We start from the raw sequence: 24,792 nt of genomic DNA on the forward strand, positions 1-24,792 counted from the left end.
TGGGTTTCACTTTATGATTTACGAGTTTTATATAGGTTTCAATTTTAATAACAACGATTAAACATCCTCAAAAGACTGAATTTGGAAATATAAGATATATATGTTTTTACTTAGAACACATGCATATTAAGGAATGCACCTATTTTTTATTGCATATTTTTGCGAAGAACACTACAAGAAAAAATGCTATCACCGACGGACAAATCCGTCGGTGATAACCAAAAATGTGTCGGTGATTATCATCACCGACGGAAGATCGACTAAATCCAATGTGTCGGCGTTGACCTCCTAGGTAACTGGTTGCGACAAATTTTTGGCTGGATCGGGAATATAACCGACACATTTGGTGTCAGTGATATGTGTAGGTATTACCGACCCATTTTAGTTGGTGCTTTATGTCGGTCTTACCAACACCATCACCGACATACATGTGTCGGTGATCTATTTTTTAAAATATTTATTTAAATAATTTCCGACGGATATTGCGTCGGAATATGTGTCTGAATTGCCAATTTATTTTTGCGGTTATTTTTATATGGTCTTTAATTACTTTATTTGGATTGAAGGAAACTCTTATTTTCTAGGGTAAAGTTCAAATAAAACCCCTGTGGTTTCACTAATTTTCAGATAAAGGACTGTGGTTTACTTTTTGTCAAAACGAGGACTGAGGTTTTCAACTTTAGCAAAATAAGGACTTTTTCGATTGATACTATTAAAATCACCCTTAATAACTTCAAAAATGACATATTTTAAGAACTACTAATATTGTAAGCAACTTTAATTGTTCAACTTTTTTATTTCGAGATTATTTAGATGATGTTTGGTAAAGAGAGAGAAAGTTAATGTTTAGAGAGAGAAAGTTCCAAAAAAGATGATTTTCTAAAATTGAAAATGTAGTTCCATAGAAAATATGATATTGAACAACTTTAATTCTTGAAAATTTTCATTTTCAGGTCGTTAAAGATAGTTTTAATAGCATTATTAAAAGTGCGAAACCTCAGTCCTCGTTTTGACAGAAATTAAACCACAGTCCTTTATCTGAAAATTTGTGTAACCACAGGGGTTTTATTTGAACTTTCCCCTATTTTCTATTAACCATTCTCAAAATTTGAGTATACACACACTTATTGGAATTTCCATTAACACATATAATTGACAATTCTTCTCCTATCACCAACTGTTAGGCGCAATCTATCTGCATTCACCCTGCAAGAATAACATGAGCAATTGGATTTTTAAAATAAATAAGAAATTAGTAGAGCTAATGAAGAAACAAAGATATAAACAATTCAATCAATGATTATATAGATTCAGGTGCAGATGAACATGACAATTGACAAGATCACTTTGTTTGCAAGACCCATAATTTATCACATCATGTTATACTACTAATTCATAATCATAGAATAACATAATCAAGTCACCAAGTGCATCTTTAGTTTTCAACAATCCAAGCTATGGAGGACATCATATGAAACTAGTAAGTATTTATGCTAGGTCTAGTAAAGTTGTTGGTTGGAGCTTGATTAAAGCTGAGGAAAAGTACACCAGTTTGTTGTAGTGGGTGATAGAGAACATGTCCTTTCAGTGAAAATATATGGAATGCTTGAAAATATTGAAAATTGTATAGTTGAAGCTGGTTATGTAAGTGGAGGAATATCATGTTCTTTCAGTGCAAATATAACAACATGTTCTTCCTATTGAAAATTGTCTTTAAGCAATTGGAGGTACCTGAAGGAAGCACTCTAATCGTGCGCTTGAATGTCCAACATCAGTAAACTTCAATCAGGAACAGAAACCTGAAGAGTTTTTTACAAGAAAGAACTAAGTAGGAAGGGAAGAAAGAAATAAGCATTTTCTAATGACTAAAAAGTTGAAATGACTATACATTAGTAACAAGTATGGAGATATAGAAGAAACAAATACCAATAATCAATAATCGAGAGTATGTAGAAAATAACTATTCTATCATGTAGTATTTTTTCCAGAGGAAGAATTTCAACATTCATTTTACGGTTTGAATCATCTTATTGTGTTGATTTTTTCTGGCCTGTCTTTCTTATTGTTAATATATCTGCATTAACTGCCAAAAATGATATCATGCATTTTAGAAGTATGGACCAATTGAGTGTAAATTAAATTCAGTTGTACCAAAGTCATGTGAACTAGACCACAAATTAACAAATTTTAAAAATAAAAGCATACACAGTTAGAACAAAAAAAATTTGAGCAGTAGTCCAGACTCATAAAAAAATGCAGAAATATAGGACTGATAGCATATCAAACAAGTACATGGAATGCTAAATATACAATTATAGAAGGGCATGTGTCTAAGAAGTAAAATGTTATCATGATTCATAGTCAAGCCTAATATTCAAGTCTAAGAACATGGAATGTCTGTTCACAAGAGACCATAGATTTAATAGCAGGCCAAAAATTAATGAGTATGTGAATGTGAGCTGACAAGCAGTGGTTCAAGTCTAAGGCTTTGTTGTTGTTGTATTGTCTTCTCAAACACATCTCGTGTCAGTCTTTTCATTGACTCTATTGTGTTCTTCCCTTTCTCTCCAATGTCATTTGTTTCCTCCGCTGCAATGAATATCTTGGCCATGCTCTTTCAATTTCTCCTGTAAAAAGGCTTTCGGTAAAAAAAAAAAAAGGGCGGCCCGGTCGCACAAGGCCAAAGCCTCATCAAAATTTCCAGATGCTAATAACTCTACAATCTGCAATTTAATAGCATACTTCATTCTATTTTCGAGAATAATGTCATTACCATCTTCTACAGAAGAGCCAAAACTTGAAATTGGAATTTGAGTAAAGACTTTCCTGCATCTATACTATGACCTGCAATATAATGGCCAATAGTTAAATAAGTTAATTGAATCTATACAAACTTGAAGCAAAATTCAGAATGAATGATTGTATGCAAGTCAAAACAAACCCTTGTCAATAACCATTATCTATATATCTTATTTACACTATAGCTACTCTATGGTGTAAATAAAAACATGTACTTACTCTACTTACCATTTGTATCCAGCAACTTTAAAATCAACATGCAATTCTCTAGTAAGGGTATTGTAATTTTAACCGCCTAAACTGCTCATTAACAACATCTTGTGCAATGTCATGAAACCGATTGAACTAAAAGCTCGAGCTAATAGTTAAGGTCCAATCATAGATTTTATATTAATCTCCGACATGCAAGATAATAAGCCAAATCTGTATTATCTGCTCATAACCAAATGGTAACAAAGAAAAGTATACTAAACTTACATGAAATTTAGGTTATGACCAAGCAATCTCTAATATCCCCTGCATTTGAAAGTGGGGAAAAAACATGAGTCCAAGTACCGCACCTGTGTGACACAGAATAAAGGAACCAATATGGGGGTTAGGTTGAAAGTGTGCACAATTTCACCTGTTATAGCTAGCTTGGACTGAGACGTGTGCCATGGTTTATTCACTTTGAAAATCAGCAGAGCAAATGTTCCTCAAATTGGTAATTTGAATCAAACTAGGTTGAGGAACAAACAACAACAAACAACAACAAAGCCTTAGTCCCGAAATGATTCGGGGTCGGCTAACATGAACCATCATATAAAACCGTGAAAATCAAGTCGTGTCAGCGACACAGATTCGCTCCCTCCACTCCGTCCTATCCACTACCATATTTTCCTCAATTCCCAATAAACTCATATCACTCTCGATCACCCTCCTCCAAGTTTGCTTAGGTCTTCCCCTACCCCTCACCACTACATCCCTTTGCCACTCTTCGGTTCTCCTAACCGGCGCATCAAGCGCTCTACGTCTCACATGGCCAAACCACCTTAGTCGGTTTTCTCTCATTTTATTCTCAATAGATGTAACCCCTACTTTTGTCCTAATTATTTCATTACGCACCCAGTCCTTTCTCGTGTGACCACACATCCATCTCAACATACGCATCTCCGCCACCGACATCTTATGGATGTGGCAGTGTTTCACTGCCCAACACTCCGTACCATATAACAATGTTGGTCTAATTGCCGTCCGGTAGAATTTTCCCTTCAATCTATTAGGCATGCCGGGATCACAAAGGAAACCCGTAGCACTCTTCCACTTCGACCAACCAGCTTTAATCCTATGGGCAACATCTCCATCTACTTCTCCATCCGTTTGGATAATAGATCCTAAATACCGGAAGCAATCCGAGGCCTGAACAACTCTCCCATCTAGGGTGATTGTCCCTGCCTCCCTACTCCTACGGCCGCTAAACTTACACTCCAAATATTCTGTCTTACTTCGACTCAACTTAAAGCCTCTAGATTCTAGAGTTTGCCTCCATAGTTCCAACTTCATCTCCACTCCTTCTTTCGTCTCATCAACCAACACAATATCATCTGCAAACAGCATGCACCATGGTATACCATCTTGAAATGAACTTGTTAGTTCATCCATAACGATGGCAAAAAGAAATGGGCTTAGTGCGGAACCTTGATGCACTCCAATCGTAATAGGAAACTCTTCAGTTTTTCCAACACTAGTACGTACACTCGTGCATACTCCCTCATACATGTCCTTTATGATGTCAATATATTTCCGCGAAATGCCTTTCCTTATCAAGGCCCACCAAAGTACTTCCCTTGGTACCTTATCATATGCTTTCTCCAAGTCAATGAAAACCATATGCAAGTCTTTCTTCTTATTTCGATAGTGCTCCATTAATTGTCTCATTAGATGGATGGCTTCCATAGTTGATCTTCCCGGCATAAAGCCAAACTGGTTTTCCGAGATCTTCACCGTCCTCCTTAGCCTTTGTTCAATCACTCGCTCCCAAAGTTTCATAGTGTGACTCATTAATTGGATTCCCCGATAGTTGGCACAATCTTGGACATCGCCTTTGTTCTTATACAAAGGGATTAAGGTACTTTTCCTCCATTCTGATGGCATCTTATTGTTTCTCCAAATTTTGTTGAAGAACGTCGTCAACCATTCGATTCCTCTTTCTCCCAAACATCTCCAAATCTCAATAGGGATGCCATCAGGTCCTACTGCTTTCTTCAACTTCATCTTACTTAATGCCATTTTGACTTCACCCTTTTGAATTCTCCGCAGGCATTCATGATTTATCATATCGTGATGGATACTTATATCTCCAACATCTTGTTGGCGATCTCCATTAAATAAGTCATCAAAATAGGACCTCCATGATAAAAAATTAAATAAGTCAACAAAGCATGATAAAAAATTAATGATAAGGTAAATAAACCATGTAGCATGTTCATAATAGTAAAAGAAATTCTTAAAAGCTAGGGAAGGCAGAAAACTTAAAACACCTAGAGGTAATAGATGAAGTGCAAATGACTATAATAAGACCTGTGGATAAAACAACAACAACATGCTGCATGTTGGAAAATCAAACTTGGGAAAACAAACAGATTTTGTATATCATAATTTCAGCAAAGTATATATATCTGAATTGCAGCAGCGCGTTTGTATCAAGCAATTTTGAAATTGGGAGAATTGAGCAGTAAAAACCGATGAGAAGAAGCTGTAAACATATTTGTAAGCTGAAGTCAAACAATTTATAGCAAAAATGATGTTAGCAAGACTGAAATAATGAAATTAAAACTGTAGTTAACACCAAATGGATGTATATTCGAAACTATATATTCTAATGTAAGAAAAGCCCTTCAATTTTCCTAATATGCGGTGACAGATGTTGTAGGCAATGGTGCTTGAATTTAAGGTTGTCTTGTTTTCCACCTTATTGTTTTAGGGTTGACATTGTTTTAGGAATGCACTTGCAGGAGGATTACTAGTGCTGAAATATGGATCCTACAAGTTTAATGGTTAGATTTTTTTTGCAATAGTTGTTATCGCTGGATTAGTTTGTCAATTTGAGTTAATGTTTGAAATTTAATCTAAAAGAATAGTTGGTTTTGCTGTTTACGCTTGTCAAGTAAAATAAAAAGAAGTGAAGTGAAGTGAAAGGCATTGCAACTTCCGTGGCATTAAAAACAGCGGCTATATTGCACGGCACAGATACAGATACCAAAAATGTTATTTCTAAAACATAGGCAATATCGGTTAAATCGAATATGGGGAGATCAAAGGCTATACAACTTGGACTGATGTAGGCACAATATTGCCCCAAAAGTTATGGTTTCTAGGATTGATAATAGGAAGGTGGATTTTAAAGCCGCTACGACAAACATAAGATAACGGTTTTATTTTAAGGCCGACTGGAAGAAGGATTTTCCCATACCCTTACATTTTGTCTCCACTTTTCAACTATTTAACCATATACGAATTCAAAAACTGACAAGTGGGTTTACTTTTTTGAATTATATGTTGGGTAAATTACATACGTGGTGTACAACCTACCTCTTATCACACTTTGGTGTACAACCTTTAATTTTGCACACTAAAGTGTACAACCTTCCGGTGACCTCCCACTAAAGTATACAGCCGGTATTTGTGACCGGTCAACACAAGTCAACGTTGCCACGTTAGCATTTTGAACACTTTAAAAGTCAAAAATTCACCTCCCTAATATGGAATTACTAAAATACCCTCGTCCCTTCCAAATTGAAAAAAATAGAACCCACTCCCTCTCTCCCTTCCATTTCTCTCTCTCTAAAAGCTTTCAATCTCTCCATCGTTCCCTTTCTCTCTCTAACTTTTCTCTCTCTAAAAGCTTTCAATCTCTCTATCGTTCAGTTCTCTCTCTAACTTTTTTCTCTCTCTAACTATTATCGCCAGAGTACTAGCTTCCTCAAACAGTTCAATGGCTGAGAAACAAAAAAAATCAGAAGAGACAAACAGTCAAAAATATGAAACAAATAATTAACAGATTTGTTAACTAACGATGGTGGATGGGTTAACTAAAAATATAAAACAAATAAGCAGCTGCAACACCAAGTTCAATGAAGGTGGATGGGTTAACTAACGATGAAGTAAAGAAATGGAAATGGTAACAACAGATGTATTTCAAAGTGATTCTTCCCCTCTTGCAGTTGCTGAAACTTCATTGAACACCAATTGAACACCTATTAACAGAATTGAGCTAACAGCAGATGTATTTCAAAGTGATTCTTCCCCTCAACTGCCCTTCTTCAACTCTCGGATCGCGCGGAGGTATGGCTGGCACACGATCAGAGTGCTTTATGCAAATCAATCAAGAGATGGAGAAGTTTTCCACTGATGAATTTCATGAATTCTTATTACTTGAGAAATTAGGAAATCAAATATAATTTCAGTAATCAAATTACACACTTATCATAATTTCAGATAAGTTAAATAAAAAGATAATAATTGGCTCATTAATTCATAGGCAATGAAATTACCAAAAGCAAAAACCCACAATCTAAATACCTTCATATTTTTGCCAGTCTTCCTACATTTGAAATAGGTATCCAATTTGATGGAAGAAATTAATTCGGGCGTAGGTTAAGGGCTGGGCTTTATGCCTTTTAATTTTGTAACTTGTTGTAAGAATCAGATAGATAGAGGGAAAAATTAGAGAGAGAAATGGAAAGGGAGAGAGATTGAAAGCTTTTAGAGAGAGATGGGAAAGATAGATAGATTGAAAGCTTTTAGAGAGAGAGAAGAGTTAGAGAGGGAGTGGGTTATATTTTTTTTCAATTTGGAATGGATGAGGGTATTTTAGTAATTCCATATTAGGGATGTGAAATTTTGACTTTTAAAGTGGTCAAAATGCTGACGTGGCAATGTTGACTTGCGTTGACCGGTCACATATACCGGTTGTACACTTTAGTGGGAGGTCACCAGAAGGTTGTACACTTTAGTGTGCAAAAAGGTTGTACACCAAAGTGTGATAACAGGTAAAGATTGTACACCACATATGTAATTTACCCATTATATGTTTTATAAGTTTCAATTTCGATGATAATTAATCTAGTTTGATTGTACAAGTTCTGTTTGCATCTCTGCTAATTGTCTACATGGAAATGGAAACTCATGAAAGCAGAAACGAACACGCTTTGTTTTTATAAAAAAAATATATCTAGGAATCGATAATGGAAATGGAAAAGAAACGGAAACGGGCACAAAACTGAGAAATGAGTTTCAATTTGTGATTGGTGAGTTTTATAGGTTTCAATTTTGATAATGATTAAGGTAGTTTGCATTTGTGTTCATTTTGTCCTACTTTTCAACTATTTCACTGTATAGGAATTCAGAAACCTAGGAAATGAGTTTCAATTTTCAATTTATGACTTTTATAGGTTTCAATTTTCATAATGATTAAACATCCTCAAAAAGAGGAATTTTTCGAATATAAGATATATCTCCGTCAGCGCGACATTCTAGATCAAGTGGAAGAAAGACATATCAGCCACGCTTAAAGCAAAATAGCTTTAAAACGCGTTTGATACCATGCAGTTATTGTCCGCCTTGATCCAAATCCAACACCTTGAGCCTCACAACTTTAAAACGCGCCTGCATGTATTGGATTAACACATTACTAATAAACCCCAGTCATAGTCTCTCCCTTTCCGATGTGGGATTCAGTTCATTCCTACCCTCATCGCCATCCCTTAGGACCGCTCCTTGCTCAGGCCTCCTTCTACCCCGCCGCCACCCACTCCGGACCGGGTCGTCACAATTCCTCCCAGGACTTAGATTCCTTGAGGGACACGGACATCCCAGATTCATAAGAATTCCTAATCAAGAGAAGGACTTAACCTAAAAAACCATATATATAAATAGGTATAAACACAAGATACGGTACGTTAACTATTATCTCACAATTAGTCCTTACTCTTCAATCCTGTCTAAATCACAAACTGATTTAAGGATCAGAGCGAGTTTTCCGAACTCCGATTCTATCTGACTTTTATTTCTGTTTTACATGTTAATACGACGATAGATTGTTAAGACGATTTGGATGCATAGATAGACACAATTATCACCAATAAAAAAATGACACTGAAAATCAATGACAACACTCTTGAAATCATTAACAACATAACACGAAAACTGAGAACTAGTCTTGGTCGAGAGATTCTCCTGAAGAAGCCATTGAGAAGCTGACTATTGACCCTCTCCTGTATTTGTCAATGTATTTTATATATTTAAATTCGATTACATACGCATGGACAAATTTGATGCAAAGATTTTCCCGGTTTACTTGTTTGACGTTGATACCCATGTATGTATATGATCATCGGGTAAATTTCATCTATGGTGTACAACCTTTACCCTAAATCACACTTTGGTGTACAAACTTCAATTTGTCACACTAATATATACGTACTTAGGGGTGACCTCCCACTGTGGTATACAGCCGGTGAAAATGACCGGTCAACGCTAGTCAACACGCCACCTCACCATTTTTCAACTTTAATTAGACACATCTCATATGCAATTACCAAAATACCCTTTATCCCAAATAAAAAAAAATAAATAAAAATACACTCATTTGTTCATCTCTCTTCCATGGCTCCTTTTTCTCTCTAACTCTTCTTCCTCTCTAACTCCTTTCTCTCTCTAATTCAGTAACCACTTTCACCATTACTTTCATAAAAATCTCTTTCTCTAATTAATACCTACAAGCCCATATCCATGGAAGATTATCTCAACTACAATTTAGAGTTTTTGGATCTTTTCAATTCCATCACCCGCTTTGATTTCTCACCCGAGTCACGTTCGCCTCCCTTTTCTACCTACTTTGAGCCTCCTCCAGACTTCCCTTATTCAGGGGTGGAGAAAATGAAGGCGATTGCGTTCAACTCTCCCATCCCGAGGAAGGAGACTGATCGTAAACAACATGAAAAAGGGGAGAAGCTGCAAATCATTGAAAATCATATATAGTTACAACTTTGATCTGATTTGGATATGGAATTTGTTAACGGAAGTATAAAAGTTCATTTGATTTTCGTAGTGAGATTCAACTGTAATCTGCCATTTTTGAAATTTTTGAGCTTTTTTTTTTTTTTTGTAATTGAGCTGAAAAATGAAAAATCCAGTCTTTGGGCATCTGGGTTTAAACAAGGCTGATGGGCAGAAGTATGTGCAAAAAAAAAGCTAATCAGAGAAAAAGAGGAAGAAGAAGAAGATGGCTGCCATGTTTGTATGTATTCTTTAGAAATTGGGACTTAAAAATCCTGCTGAAATTATTTGAGTATCCCTGCCAGATCACTTACATCTTTTCTTTTTATTTTCTTTAAGTGTGACAGAGAATTAATTATTCGAAGAGACATACAAATTTACTTAGAAAATTTAAATTCAGCAGCCAAACATATAACCAAAATCTATCTGATCAATTATTTTGGGTTTTTTATATTCCTTTAATGTGTTTAATAATTAATTAGAGAAAAAAAAAGGCATGGATTAAAGGTATAGTTGATGGTAAAGCATAGAGAAATTTGAAGAGGGAGAAAGAAATGGAGGGAAGAAGATGACTAGATGAAGAGATATGGGTATAAAAGTAATTTTATATTAAGTGGTTGAATTTTTTTGACTTTTTGACTGGTCAAAGCTGAGGTGGCACGTTGACTTGGCGTTGACCGGTCATTTTCACCGACTATACACCACAGTGGGAGGTCACCCCTAAGTACGTATATATTAATGTGACAAATTGAAGTTTGTACACCAAAGTGTGATTTAGGATAAATGTTGTACACCATAGATGAAATTTACCCTATGATCATCCAAATCACATTTTCATCATTTATAACAGGCTTAATACATCATTTGCCCCTGAATTTATCCAAAAAGCTTGATTGGCTCCTGAACTTTCAAAGTGTTCCGATAGCCTCCTGAACTTGCATAAAATGTTCAGTTAGCCCTCTAAACTTACATAAAATGTAATCAATTGATCACTCGGTCGTAAAAAAGTAAGTTAAATGCGGAAGATGTATTCCACAAGTCTTAAAAAAAGTAAAACGACCAAAATCGGAGTATACAATTCTAATATTAGAGAAGACAAGTTGTATAGTTGAGCAAACAATAACTTCATTTTTAATCTATTTTTTAATTATGTAATAACATTCTAAGATGCGTGGAATACATATTCCGCATTTAACTTACTTTTTTACGACTAAGTGATCAATTGATTACATTTTACGCAAATTTATGGGGCTAACTGAACATTTTATGCAAGTTCAGGGGGCTATCGGAATATTTTGAAAGTTCAGAGGCCAATCAAGCTTTTTGACAAGTTCAAATGATGTATTAAGCCTAATAACATTATCATACATGTAACATGATACATGACATATATTTGTATACCACTGTCGTTCGAAGTTGTAAAGTTAAAATATTTGAAAATTTCAAACTTATTTGTTTAGGTTTGTTAATTAAATTTCAATTTTATATTTAAATAATTATATATTACTACCTCAGTTCCATAATCAGTGGCGAAACCAGAATCTATATCTAAGGGGCTAATTTTAGCTCAGTCATTGGGAGTAATTTTTTGAAGTCCAACACGTTAGGGCTGGGCAAATTTTTTTTAACCTCCAACATGCTAAAACTTTGTGATTTTGATATGTTGGCTAAAAAATTATAACATTTTTACACTTTTTTTTTATTGTTTTTAGTATTTATAATTTTTATAAAATTTAATTCAGAAATTAAGTTATTTGAGTCTCAAAAGTAGAATTTGATTTTTTTTTTTTAATAAAAGAGAGATAATAGTAAAAAAAATTAGCCTCGAACACGCTAAAACTTTATGATTTTGGTATGTTAGCTAACATTTTTTTTTATTTTTAGCTATAAATTATTTATAATTTTCATAAAATTTAATCCAGAAATTAAGTTATTTGAGTCTCAAAAGTAAGAATTTGATTTTTTTTTTATGAAAAAGAGATATAATAAATTCTAAAAGAAAGTGATATAAGAAAAATAAGTTCAATAGCCCATTTGGAAAAATAAAGTTTAAATAAATAAATGTTTATTTAACAAAATGGGTTTGGTGGAAATTGAACACATGACCTTTTGTTTTAAAACAATGCTCTTAAACCAACTCAACTACCTTCAACTCTTGAAATAATACTACATCAGTTAAATATAAACCAGTATTCGAGGGGGCTAGACGGGAAAAATTAATGATACTCAAGGGTGGAGTTGGTGGCCGGGGGACTTCGACCCCCTGAGCCCCAGGCTGGCTCCGCCCCTGCCCATAATACAAGTCATTCTAGAGATTTTCACATAAATTAAAAAATACAATTAATGTAGAGCTTAATTAATGAAAATTTTACATTGGTTAACTTAAAAGAAATTCTCTCTTATGTAATGGTTGGGCAATAAGTATTAAAATATTAAAAAACACATAGATCAAGATAAAAAAATTAATGCTTGGATCAAAAAACTAAACTAAAAAATCTTGAAAAACCAAAACGACTATATTTTGAAAAAAAAACCACTTTTTAAAACGACTTATATAATGAGACGGATGGAGTAATAATTATCAAGAAATCCATTGAATTAATAATTAAAGTTGAAATAATAGCTCTTATTCTTATTATATTTGACAATAACAAGAAAATAAATGTTCTGTAAAAGCACACAGTATGTTGAGAGTTTAGAGATATTTTGGTTTAGCTGTTAGCTCACAGCTGTTGCTGTTAGCAGTTGCAATAAACTATTTACAGTTAGCTAGTAATTGTTTATTGTTAGCTAATTGGTAATTAGTGTTTGGTAAATTTATAAAGAGTTGTTGGTGTTAATATATGAAAAGACGAAAATATCCATTATTTAACAATATAAAATAATAATATAAATAAACATGTTGTATGAATATTGATAAAAATAATCTAAATAATAGATATGACATTTTCGAAACCACCCTATTTAGGGGAAAATCTCATCTTTTTTCAATGCAATCATAATGAAACCAAACACTGCTATTAAATTTGATGAAACCATGGTATATTTTATCAAAGCAGATTACTAGAAATTTGATAAAACTATAATACATTTTATCTTATCTCATTATATATTTTATCAAAGGCAAATATATAATTCGCTGGGATGAAAAAAATAAAGAAGAATTCTATATGTCAGGTTATTAGTAGTAAGTGACCATTAATATATTTTTTTTAAGAATACCGGGAGTAAATAGAAATAAAAATTTGGCTAATTTTATCAAAAGCTAAACAGTTAAAAACAACGTTTCATTAAAAGCTTCAAATTGGAGCTTTTCGTGAACCGCCTGTTTGCTTCGAAACCGGTAACCGCTATGGTTTTATAATCATAACCAAACACTTTACTACTAGCGGTTTGGTATGAAACCGCTAAACGCTTCTGCGAAACGCTAAAACAAAACAAACACGATTTAGGATGAAACGCTAAACACTATTATGAGAAGCTGAAACAAAAACAGCCCGGGTTAGGTGTAGTAAACTTGTGTGGAAGTAGACCTCGGCATGGGCCGGGCTGGGCCGGGCCTGTCGGGCCTGTGATAAAACCAGCCCAGCCCAAGCCCAAGCCCACACTAATTAAAGTCGGGCTCGGGCCTAAACAAGGAATCCCAAGCCCGCCCGTCCAAGCCCATATCTATATTAAAAAAAATCAATTAAAATAAAATACTAACTTTTTCTAAATTATGATTTCCAGCATATACATCAGGTAGGATTCAATGATTCATTAACACACTTCCTTATCATATGATATTATTGGAGTTACATGGAGTAGAAATATATGAAATAGAGAAAAAAATATCATTTGTAAATTCTAGAAAAGAAGCTACTACCCTGTTGAAGGACAAAGAAATTCAAGCTATAAGCCAAAAAGAATGATATTATCTTGATTAAACTCTAACAGTGTGTATGATTCACTGTGTATGATTTACAATTTCACGGTTATTTATTTATAGATAGTTATTTATTTAACTATCTATAAATTTATTATATATGGACTCATTTAATTTATATAATTAAATGTATAAATATATATATAATGATTCGGGCCGGGTCGGGCTAAGCCTGTCGGGTATTTACATAGTCCAGACCCGCCCATTTACTAGGCGGGTTTAATCGGGTTTGGGTCGGACCGGATCTGACACTAATTTTATGTGTCCAGACCCTGCTAAATGGACCTGAACTCGGGCCGGGCTCGGACGGGCTCATCGACCCATAGTGAGGTCTACGTGGAAGTAGGAAAAATGAGGTTGACCAAAACTGACATACAATTAAACAAGATTAAATAAATATTTAGTTTGGTAGTCAGTTAATGGTTAAGATCTGTGTACTTTAAATTATTCTGAAAGGTTTATTCAAAGACAGCACAAATTTCCAAAACAGCAGCCTACCTCATTACGCTTCTAAATCCAAAACACTCAGAAACGGCAGCCTGCTACAGTATTTCGATTGGTTATTCATTATTTATTAAGCTTAATACATCAGTTCCTCGAAGCTGCATTAAAAAAAAACTCGATTTACCTCCTAATATAAATTTAAGATGTCTTATCTATATATATATGGAGGGTGTTTGTTTTAGCTTTTCAGAAGAGCGTTTATCGTTTCATTTCAAACTGCAGAAAATATAGCGTTTGGTTAGGTTTATATAACCGCATCGTTTAGCATGTTCTCTGTAAACTGCAGCGTTTTTAAGTTTTTCACGAAAAACTCCTATTTGGAGCTTTTCAGACAGCTGTTTGTAGTTATTTGTTATAGACAAAATTATCCTCCTTATTTCCATAAAATAAGGCTTCGTTGCGTTCAATAGATTTTTATTTTTTATATAAAATATTTTTATTAATTTATGTAACACATTTTTTTATTTTATAATAGGATAATGTGTAAAAATACTCCTAAGATTTGTAGCTAGGAGCAATTTTACCCTTAACGTCTAAAATGGTGTAATTATACCTCTAACGTTGGCAGTCAAAAACAATTGTATCCCTAACATTGTCAAGTTTAGTCAATTTGAGAAATAATTCATCAAAATGTCTTTTTGGTCATTAATATTGTAATCTACACTTCACATGCGCATCTTGCAAACATATAATTAGACGTGAAATTTAAAAAAAAAATTGTCTTTTGTACAAGTTGGACAAAAAAAAAATCAAATGTTTCGCTGAATTTATAAATATTAATTTTTAATTTTATTATTAAATCACACGAAAAAAATATGAAATCCATTTTTTAGAACTAAATAATATGTGCAATTGGTGTAGAATAGGAAATAAAATATATGTGTTTTATAATAATGTCTGAAATTGACCCAACTTGTCAATGTTAGGGTAAAATTACTCTTAGCTACCAACATTATGAGTCAAATTACATCACTTTAGACGTTAAAAGTAAAATTGCTCCTAGTTGAAAACGTTTTGGATATTTTTTTCACCTTATCGTTTTTATAATTTCTTTGTTGAGTAATTTAAAACAGATCCATATTAGACATTTCAAAACCGAACAAGAACAGTTTAATATAATTTTACCAAACACTAATAATTAAACAACTAACAGCAACAGCTTACTATAACTACAAACAGTAACTACAACAACTGTTAGCTAACAGCTGAACTAAACAGGCTTTAAGTTTATATAACAACATCTTTTAGATTTTTTTAATAGAAATAGTAGTGTTTTAGAGTTTTTCCATGAACAATTTGTTTTATTTACTTGATGACAAAATTTATCATTTTTATTTTTATAAAACAAATTTCTTTCTTTAATATTATTCATATTTTTATAATAATATTATCGATAAAACAAGATTTTACTCCATTTAATAAATTTTATTTGTATTTTTTATTTAGTTATTTGAATTATTTTTATTAATTTATATCTTACCATATCTTTTCTTTATAATTTATTTATTGATTAAATTAAACATATTCATATTAAACATTTTACATACTAACAACAATAGTTCATCCAAAATTTTATCAAATACTAATAAATATTTGGAAAAAGTACAAAAATAAACCTTGTGGTTACATCTGTTTTCGAACAACACCTATGTGGTTTAAAAGTTTGCAAAATGATACTTTGAGATTCGTTCCGTTAGCAAACACATACCAAATTAACTAACGGCGTTGAAAGTTAAATGGAAAAGAGTTAATTTGGTCTTTATATTTATTTATTTTATAAATTAACCCCCTTTATTATATAATTATCATAAACAAACCCCAAAATTAAAAATAACGATCAAAGGAAACTTTTTTTCCATCTATCTTTAATTCAAAAATTCTAAATCCAACATTTTTCTTCCACTCTCTTCTACATTCTTCTTTCTTTCACTATCATTTTACTCCACACTCAAGCATGGCTTGAAGCTTCACCCTCACTAAATTATCCAGATTTTCTCGTCCTCCATTCACATCCATTCCTCTTTTCCCTGTCTCTACTTCACCTGGTTGTGGTCACCCTTCTTTCTCACTCAACTGTTCTTTCCCTTACTCCACCATTTCCATTAACAACCTTTCTTTCTCTCTTATCTCCTTCCAACCCAACTCATCATCTCTCACTCTCTCTCTCCCCAATCTCACTCTAACTCTACTACTTGTTCTTCCTCTCTTTCCATTCCTTCTCACTCCATTAATCTCTCTGGTTCTCCATTCTGATTCTCCGACTCCGATTCTTCCCGACTTTCTGTTGTCTGTTCCTGTTCTGTGCCGACTCTCCCCAATTGCAGCCATTGTACATGGGATTGCAAGCTCATTAAGAAACCAGTTCAACTCCTCCATGGTTGTGGATTTACTCGCAGTCCTCTCTCCGAGAAGGGATGCCAGCCTGACATTTTAGAGTATTTTGGCGAGTTTTTGAAGGTCGGGATTCATGTTGAGTATGATGAATCTCAGGATTCTTATTTTTCAAGGTGTAGAGTCTGCAAATCTAAGAATGGAATCTGCCGCTTCAATTCTTCTGATCCAGAAAACAAATTCATATGTTTCCAGCCTAAAGCTCGATGCTTCAATTCTTCTGATCCAGAAAACAAATTCATCTGTTTCCAGCCTAAAGCTCGATTCTCGCCTCCGTGGATTCACGAAGATGATGCAAATCGAATCCCCATTTTGTGTTCGTTCTTCACAATACTTTGTTTATTACTAGTAATTTTAGTTTTTGCAGTTATGTATAGGTCTAGGCGTTTGCGATCATTGGCCTCCGAAGAAGACCCAACCATGTTCTTCCTTCACCGGCATCGAGCTGCTAGTTTACTCCCGCCGATATCAATCTTTGAGAGAGAGAGAGGAGCAACAAAAATAAAATAAGAAATTAAATAGACGATCAGAATCTATAATTGATTTTTATTTTTAATTTTGAGGTTTGTTTGTGATAATTAGATAATAAGGAGGGTTAATTTATAAAATAAATAAATATAAGGACCAAATTAATGATTTTTCCTTTGACTTTTAACACCGTTAGTCAATTTGGTATGTGTTTGCTAACGAAATTAACCTCAAGGTATCATTTTGTAAATTTTTAAACCACAAGATTGCAATCGAAAACAGATGTAACCACAAGATTTATTTTTATACTTTTCCCTAACTATTTAGCTAATAAATAGTAAAACCAACAATAACAATAAATTCGTTCAAAAAAACAACAACTAACATCTCTAGATACCGAAACTTGAGGCTTAGCTCCAAATTTCATTGTCCGAAACTATATTACAACGTTTGACAAGCATTGAAATTAAAATGATATTAAATGTTATAAAAAAAACTACTTTGATATCTTATATATATATATATATGTAATATTAAAGGTTTGACATAAATAATATACCAATTTGGGTGTATCTAAAAATCCCACTAGGCATGGCAGATTGGCAGGCGTTGAACGAGTGTGTGGTTATGTTGTCATGATTCATTCTCTCAATTATTTAGTATATTTTATATTATTTCATTGTTTAGAGTAAGAAACTGAAACAAATTCAAATTAGGAGTCGTTGACAAGTGCCATTTCACAATAAGTCTGCGCATGAGGCATGGCTCTATATAATATGCACCCTCGCCACCACTTTCATCCTTCCGCTTTTACTGCACCAAATATATATTTTTGACACCTTAAATCTATAATAATATGAAAAGTCTCCTTTTTAAACATAAAACTATCGTTACTTTGTTAAATTAATTGAGCTTTTTAATTGGACTCTGAGTCTTAAGTTGAAATTTAGAAAATGAAAGTTAAAAATCAATTCACGACATTTTAGTAACTCCTAGTAACTCCTCAAATCATTAAAAGTCATTACATCCTTTCTAGTATTGAGGAGTATTTGTCATAATCGCTTCTCAAATTATTAAGAATCAATTGTTTATATTATTTTTAAAAAGTGGATTAAAAGTCATTTGGAAATGCTCTAACTTATTAAACACTGATTTCTTGTAATAAAATAACATATTAAAAGTTTATAATTAGATTTCTTACAAAAAGTTTATCATGTTGAAATAAAAGATAAGAGAACCTCTCCTTTGTTGGCCTTTAATTTCAATTTTGAAGAGTGTGAGTTAAAAATAAATTCTAAGAAATTTTTAGTCACTCTATAATGAGAAAAGTTTAAATCTGTTCACTTTTATTTTTTTTTATTTCATTTTTTATTAGTAATTTATTATTGAGAATCGCTCTCCTTTCAATGTTGATAAATATAACAATATATAATAATTTTAATGGTAAGAAAATAAATAAGAAATGAGTTTAATTTGTATTATTGAAAATGATATATATTTGGGATAAGGTATTAAAATAGGCTTAAGATTTTTGAGGAAGTATCAATTTAGGCTACACGTACAAAATAACACAAATGTAGGTTTAACATTCACAAAAGAGTAAAAATTTAGGCATCGATAACGAAACGCGACACACCATTCATATTACTCCATTAAGTTTTGATTTCTCTCTCCATGTACAGTTGGTAGAACTTTGCGGAGCAATATGAATGGCGTGTCATAATCCATTATCGAGGCCTAAATCGGTACTCTCTTATAAACGTTAAGCCTACATTGATGATATTTTGCACGTGAAGCCTAAATTAATACTTTATATCTATATCTTATTACTCTTAGCCCAATTTGGTATGTTGGAATGAGCGTTGTAATGGAATCTCACTAGAATGGAGACTCATTTCCATATTCAGTTAGTCATATCATTTTTATCGTAATAGAATCACAAATACATCGTTTAATTTTTTTTTACAAATTTATATAATGGACATTACGAACAAAAGAGACATAAATCATCATTACGATTAACCCTTGTATTTTTATTACTAATAGTGAAATACGAAAAAAAAACATGAAAACATAAAACCGAAAAAATGCAAAAAAGAGAAAAATATGAAAAAATCGAAAACGAAAAAAAATACAAAAAATATAAAAAAAAACATGAAAACCAAGAAAAAATAAAAATGAAAAAAAAAAACACAAAATAAAAGAAAAAATATTGTAATAGAATGATTATTCTATTTTATTAGATTACAAATTTTATTATATTACCATCGTACTTACATTATTACACTATTATCACATTAGAGTGTAACTGTATAATTAAAACTCAATTGTTTATATTATCTTTGTATTATCTTTGGAACCTGGACATGCCCTAAATGTACTAAAATTCGGAATGATTCCCTTATATATATCGTGATCAGTGATGCTAGCTAGTGGCCGGTGCAATATTACTACCCAAGTTGCGTACTCCCTCACCTTAATTACTATTCTCTCTTCTCTGCTCTTTCTCTTCTCTTCTTCTCTTCCATCTTTATCTTCTTTGGTTTTCGCATTCTTGAGAGTTGAAGTTTTCTAATACTGACAAACTTTACCTACCTTTACTCTCCCCCTACATATACCAATTCAACTTATAACTCCTCTTCCTCATTAAAAAAAAAATATACTAATGGATATGGTCAAGACTGAATGGAAAAGGAATCTTATCAAGACATGGCGAAGGTGTCGATCTCACCTCGGTATTTCTGGCGGCGCCACCTTGAAATCGCCAAAATTTGTCACCAAATATTTGACAAGAAGCAAGACATGGCACTGCACCACTTCAACCACCGGCGGCGAAGACCGGATTAAGAATTGTCAGGTAGCTCCGAACGGCTGCTTCTCAGTCTACGTAGGACCTGAAAAACAAAGGTTTGTGATCAAGACTGAGTTTGCAAATCATCCACTGTTCAAGGTTTTGCTAGAAGATGCTGAATCGGAATACGGATTCAATAGCGATGGTCCGATTTTACTTCCTTGTGATGTTGATTTGTTCTATAAAGTTTTAGCGGAGATCGATAACGGCGATGAGATTGCACCTCCGATGATTCTGTGCAGTCCTCTCCGCCCTGTTAACCGGGGGTATAGGCTTCTCAGTCCGTCGCGGTTTATCAAGAGTGGGTAACCCAATATATGTAGGAGCTAGCTATATGTGTAGCCAATCGCGCTTTTATGTGTTGTATTGATCAAGTCGAGTTTGTTGTTAGTTTGGGTTATGCTTATGAATGTAGTATAGAAAAATTATACATATGCCCTTCAAGATTTAAATTCATTCATTGATTGATAATTCCCAGATTATAAAAGATAGAACAGAAAAGGCAGAGGTTTTGTGTGAAAATTTATATGATTTATGTGTGATTTTTGTAATTATTTCAAGACAAGCAAGCCTTGAGCAGTTGACAAACATTCTGTTGAAGTAGACAAACATTTTGACTGCAAGTTTGTTTTTGTCTTCAAAATTGCATAAGTTATTAATGGCAGGAAGCAGGCAAATTCAGACGAGCTGTTCAGCTGCACATGGAAAAACTAGCTTTTTCAATATGAGCATAGAGTATATTTGTTAGATTCAAATTTACTGAAACCCTCAAATTCAAATCTGCATTTAAATATAGGATTCTCAATTTGTTACAACTTTAAACTGCATTTAAATATAGGATTCTCAATTTGTTACAACTTTTCTTAAATTTGTCTTTATTGATGGTAGGAGTGAGATTTGATATTAATGTAAATAATTTTTAATTAAAAAATAATATTTTTTTAGTTGAGAATTTGTGCATATTTTTACATTTTTTTTAAAAGGGCAAATTAAACTCTAAACTAACTTATGAAATGGTGTAAATTTAACCTTAACATTTTCGAGTAAGGTCAGTTTTAGCTATTAATTATCGAAAATTTGAAAAATATGGTTTAGTTATTATTTAACACCTTTCAAACAAGTTTGTCGATAAACTAAAACAACTTTAACAATTTCATACTTGGTTTGTAATTATATTAGTAACACAGTAAATATGTTTAACGTATTGACAAAAAAAAATTGTGATTAACTTTTACATTTCAAGTTTAATTGTTAGCATTTTAATAAGTGTTTTGTGAATGTGTTAGTGATACATTAAATATTTTAAACGTACTTGAAGTTTGAAAGGCCCATGTGACAGTTAAAATAACAGTTAAATCTGTTTTTTTTTAAATTGTCGGTAATGTAAAGCTATAATTAGTCTTGCTCGGTAACGCTACGACTAAATTTGCACCATTTCATACGTTAAGATCAAATATGTGCTTCACCGAAAATATTAGGGTCAAATTTGGCCCTTATCCTTAGAAAATATAGTTTTATGAGAAAGTATTGAAGGTAAATTAGTTATTTCGACAATTGTTCTGTTCTTCCTTTCAACAACCTCATTTTGTTGTGGTGTTCTAGGAGCAGAGAAATTATGGTCAATACCACTGGCTTCACAGAATTCATCAAACTGTTGGTTTTTTAATTCTCCACCATTGCTGTCACACCCGACCCTAAATGACTTCAATCGGTATCGGGCGTGAAATGGAAAGATAATAATCAATACTTAGGAGTCTCCAATTTATCCACATATCATTATATTACAATTGCAATACCAACGTTCTAACCATAATTCTGACAATAAGCATCCAACTTCCAAACCTCGCCTAATCGGGCGGTAACCTTCTCTCTCTATCATGTACTTTCTCACTTTGGCTATTAATTGAAAACCACAAACCCGTTCAATTCGCCTCTAAACTCTGTCTAAGCCATTTCCCTCCAAACATTGCCGAAACTCAAAAACTCTTCGACTAGGACTTAGATCTATATATAAGGATACTATGGTTCCAATTTCAAATGATTCGGACGGTCGAATCTTCGTAAATCAAAGAAACGATGGAGAAACGGTCGAAGAACGATGATTGAAATGAAGAGGCAGGGTAAGAAAAGAAAAAGGGAAAAATGAAATCAAAGTGATGATGATCATCACTGGAAATATATATCCAAATCTGGATAAAATCCAGTTTGATCCTCCATCTTTATATAATTTTTTAAAAATTATCATAAACTTTTAATTACATCTAAAATCCTCAAATTAACTCCAAACTTTTCCTATAACACCAAATTAACCGCACATACCCAATAATTATCCGATATACTAATATCAAAATATAAATTTTAGAAATTTAGTCACGGACGTTACAATTCTCCCCACCTTAAGAAATTTCGTCCTCGAAATTCATATTCTCTAATCGAAATTTTTTTTTCCTCAAATCATCTCAAAGATCACAATCAATTAACTCCATCATTTATCAATATCGACATCTTTGTAATAATCATTTAAATATACTCTTAGTAACTCTAAACTTCAACCTAGTCAATTCCATTACTAATAAATCCACAATAAAACTTCAAATATCATATATTCAATTTTCTGTGATATGAGATATACTTTATATTCATATCTTTCTATCAGTAAACCAAATCTCACTTTAATAAATTAAAATCACAATTGATTCAATTGCATATATATCAAATATATATTTCACCTATCTTCAAGTTCTATAGACTTCAAAAATATCACTTTTGAACCGCTATCTGAATCAATGATTTGCATCAGCATATAATCTTACTTCATCATAATAATACTTATATCTATAATTTTTCACTCCAATAACTATGTATATTATAATATTCAATCATTAGCATCAACATTATCACCACTCTTATAAGAGTCATTTCATAAACATCAACATCAACATCACCAATATAAACCTCATTTTGATGATACAATTTCCTATCAATAAGAGTCATTTCATAAACCTCAACATCAACATCACCAATATAAACCTCATTTTGATGATACAATTTCCTATCAATAAGAGTCATTTCATAAACTCTTAAGATCAACATCACTCCTATAATTCTCCATTTAACTCCTTAAAATCAATTAAGCTAACATGTTATTATATATATCATTTATCAATCTAAAGAAACTTCAATCTTTCCTCCAAACCATATAACCAAGGAAGATAGAGTACATAACTTACGCTAATCGATGTTTTTTTTTTCTTCTCCAAACTCCAAATGATATCTTTACACCCATAAAAGTCAATAAATCTATAAATCATTCGATTTTCTTTTTAACCTATAAACTCTTAATTTGATCCTTATATAAACTGAGACCATAATCACACAAACTTCAACTAAAAATAACTTCTTTCGTATTTATCTCTTAATTTCCTACCTCAAACTGTGCTTAAGATCAGAAAATTTATCCTCAAAATTCATATCTTAATTATTTCCTCAACCACTATTTAAGCTTACCAAATTTTTATATTTAATCATCAAATCATGAACTCTAATTCTAAATCTCATCCCAATGAAATAAGAATTTAAATTTCCAATCTCATTTATTCAACTTAAGATTTTATAATACACTAAATTCATGTTATAATCTCCCAATTATTAATCAACTTTCAAACTCATTAAATGAAACCTCCATATTTTATCTTTCTCAATCCCATATCTATTATCTTCAATTTATCACTTTATCATCCTCAATCTCCTATAGTCCTAAGAAAACCAACTTATCATGTAAATCAGTAGCAATGTCTCTCAAATAAGGAGAAAAATCAAAGCAAAAACCAAATTCTGGTTTAATGCTAAAATGACCAACATATGCCGTTGTCAGCATAACTTTTCCATACGGAGTCCGAATAAGACGATTCAAAAACCCTTCGAAACGTAAGATAATAATAAAGAACTTTCATTTAGGACTCTATGGCAGATTCGGCCTATATCTGGTCGAAAAATGCATCACAAGATTCAGGTACGAATCCGATTTTCCAGCAGCACCTATATAGACAATTCTCTATATCTCTAGCTCAATGTTATGACTTACTCATAACCCATATCACTAAATATCAAATAATTTACTATTTTTCATACACCTAGATATTGCTAACCATCAAATCCCATGTTTACACCCCATGAGCTAGTTACTAAATCCTCGAAAAATTCCACATTATTTCTTAACTTTCATCAAATATTCATCTTCCTCAATGATTGTCGATTCTTTCTTAGTTATCACCAAATATCGATATTCCTCAAGTACTATCCACTTTAGGTCCGAAGAATTTAACCTAGAGCTCTGATACCAAACTGTCACACCCGACCCTAAATGACTTCAATCGGTATCGGGCGTGAAATGGAAAGATAATAATCAATACTTAGGAGTCTCCAATTTATCCACATATCATTATATTACAATTGCAATACCAACGTTCTAACCATAATTCTGACAATAAGCATCCAACTTCCAAACCTCGCCTAATCGGGTGGTAACCTTCTCTCTCTATCATGTACTTTCTCACTTTGGCTATTAATTGAAAACCACAAACCCGTTCAATTCGCCTCTAAACTCTGTCTAAGCCATTTCCCTCCAAACATTGCCGAAACTCAAAAACTCTTCGACTAGGACTTAGATCTATGTATAAGGATACTATGGTTCCAATTTCAAATGATTCGGACGGTCGAATCTTCGTAAATCAAAGAAACGGTGGAGAAACGGTCGAAGAACGATGATTGAGATGAAGAGGCAGGGTAAGAAAAGAAAAAGGGAAAAATGAAATCA

This window comes from Euphorbia lathyris, chromosome 1, assembly GCF_963576675.1.
Source record: "Euphorbia lathyris chromosome 1, ddEupLath1.1, whole genome shotgun sequence".
NCBI lineage: Eukaryota > Viridiplantae > Streptophyta > Magnoliopsida > Malpighiales > Euphorbiaceae > Euphorbia > Euphorbia lathyris.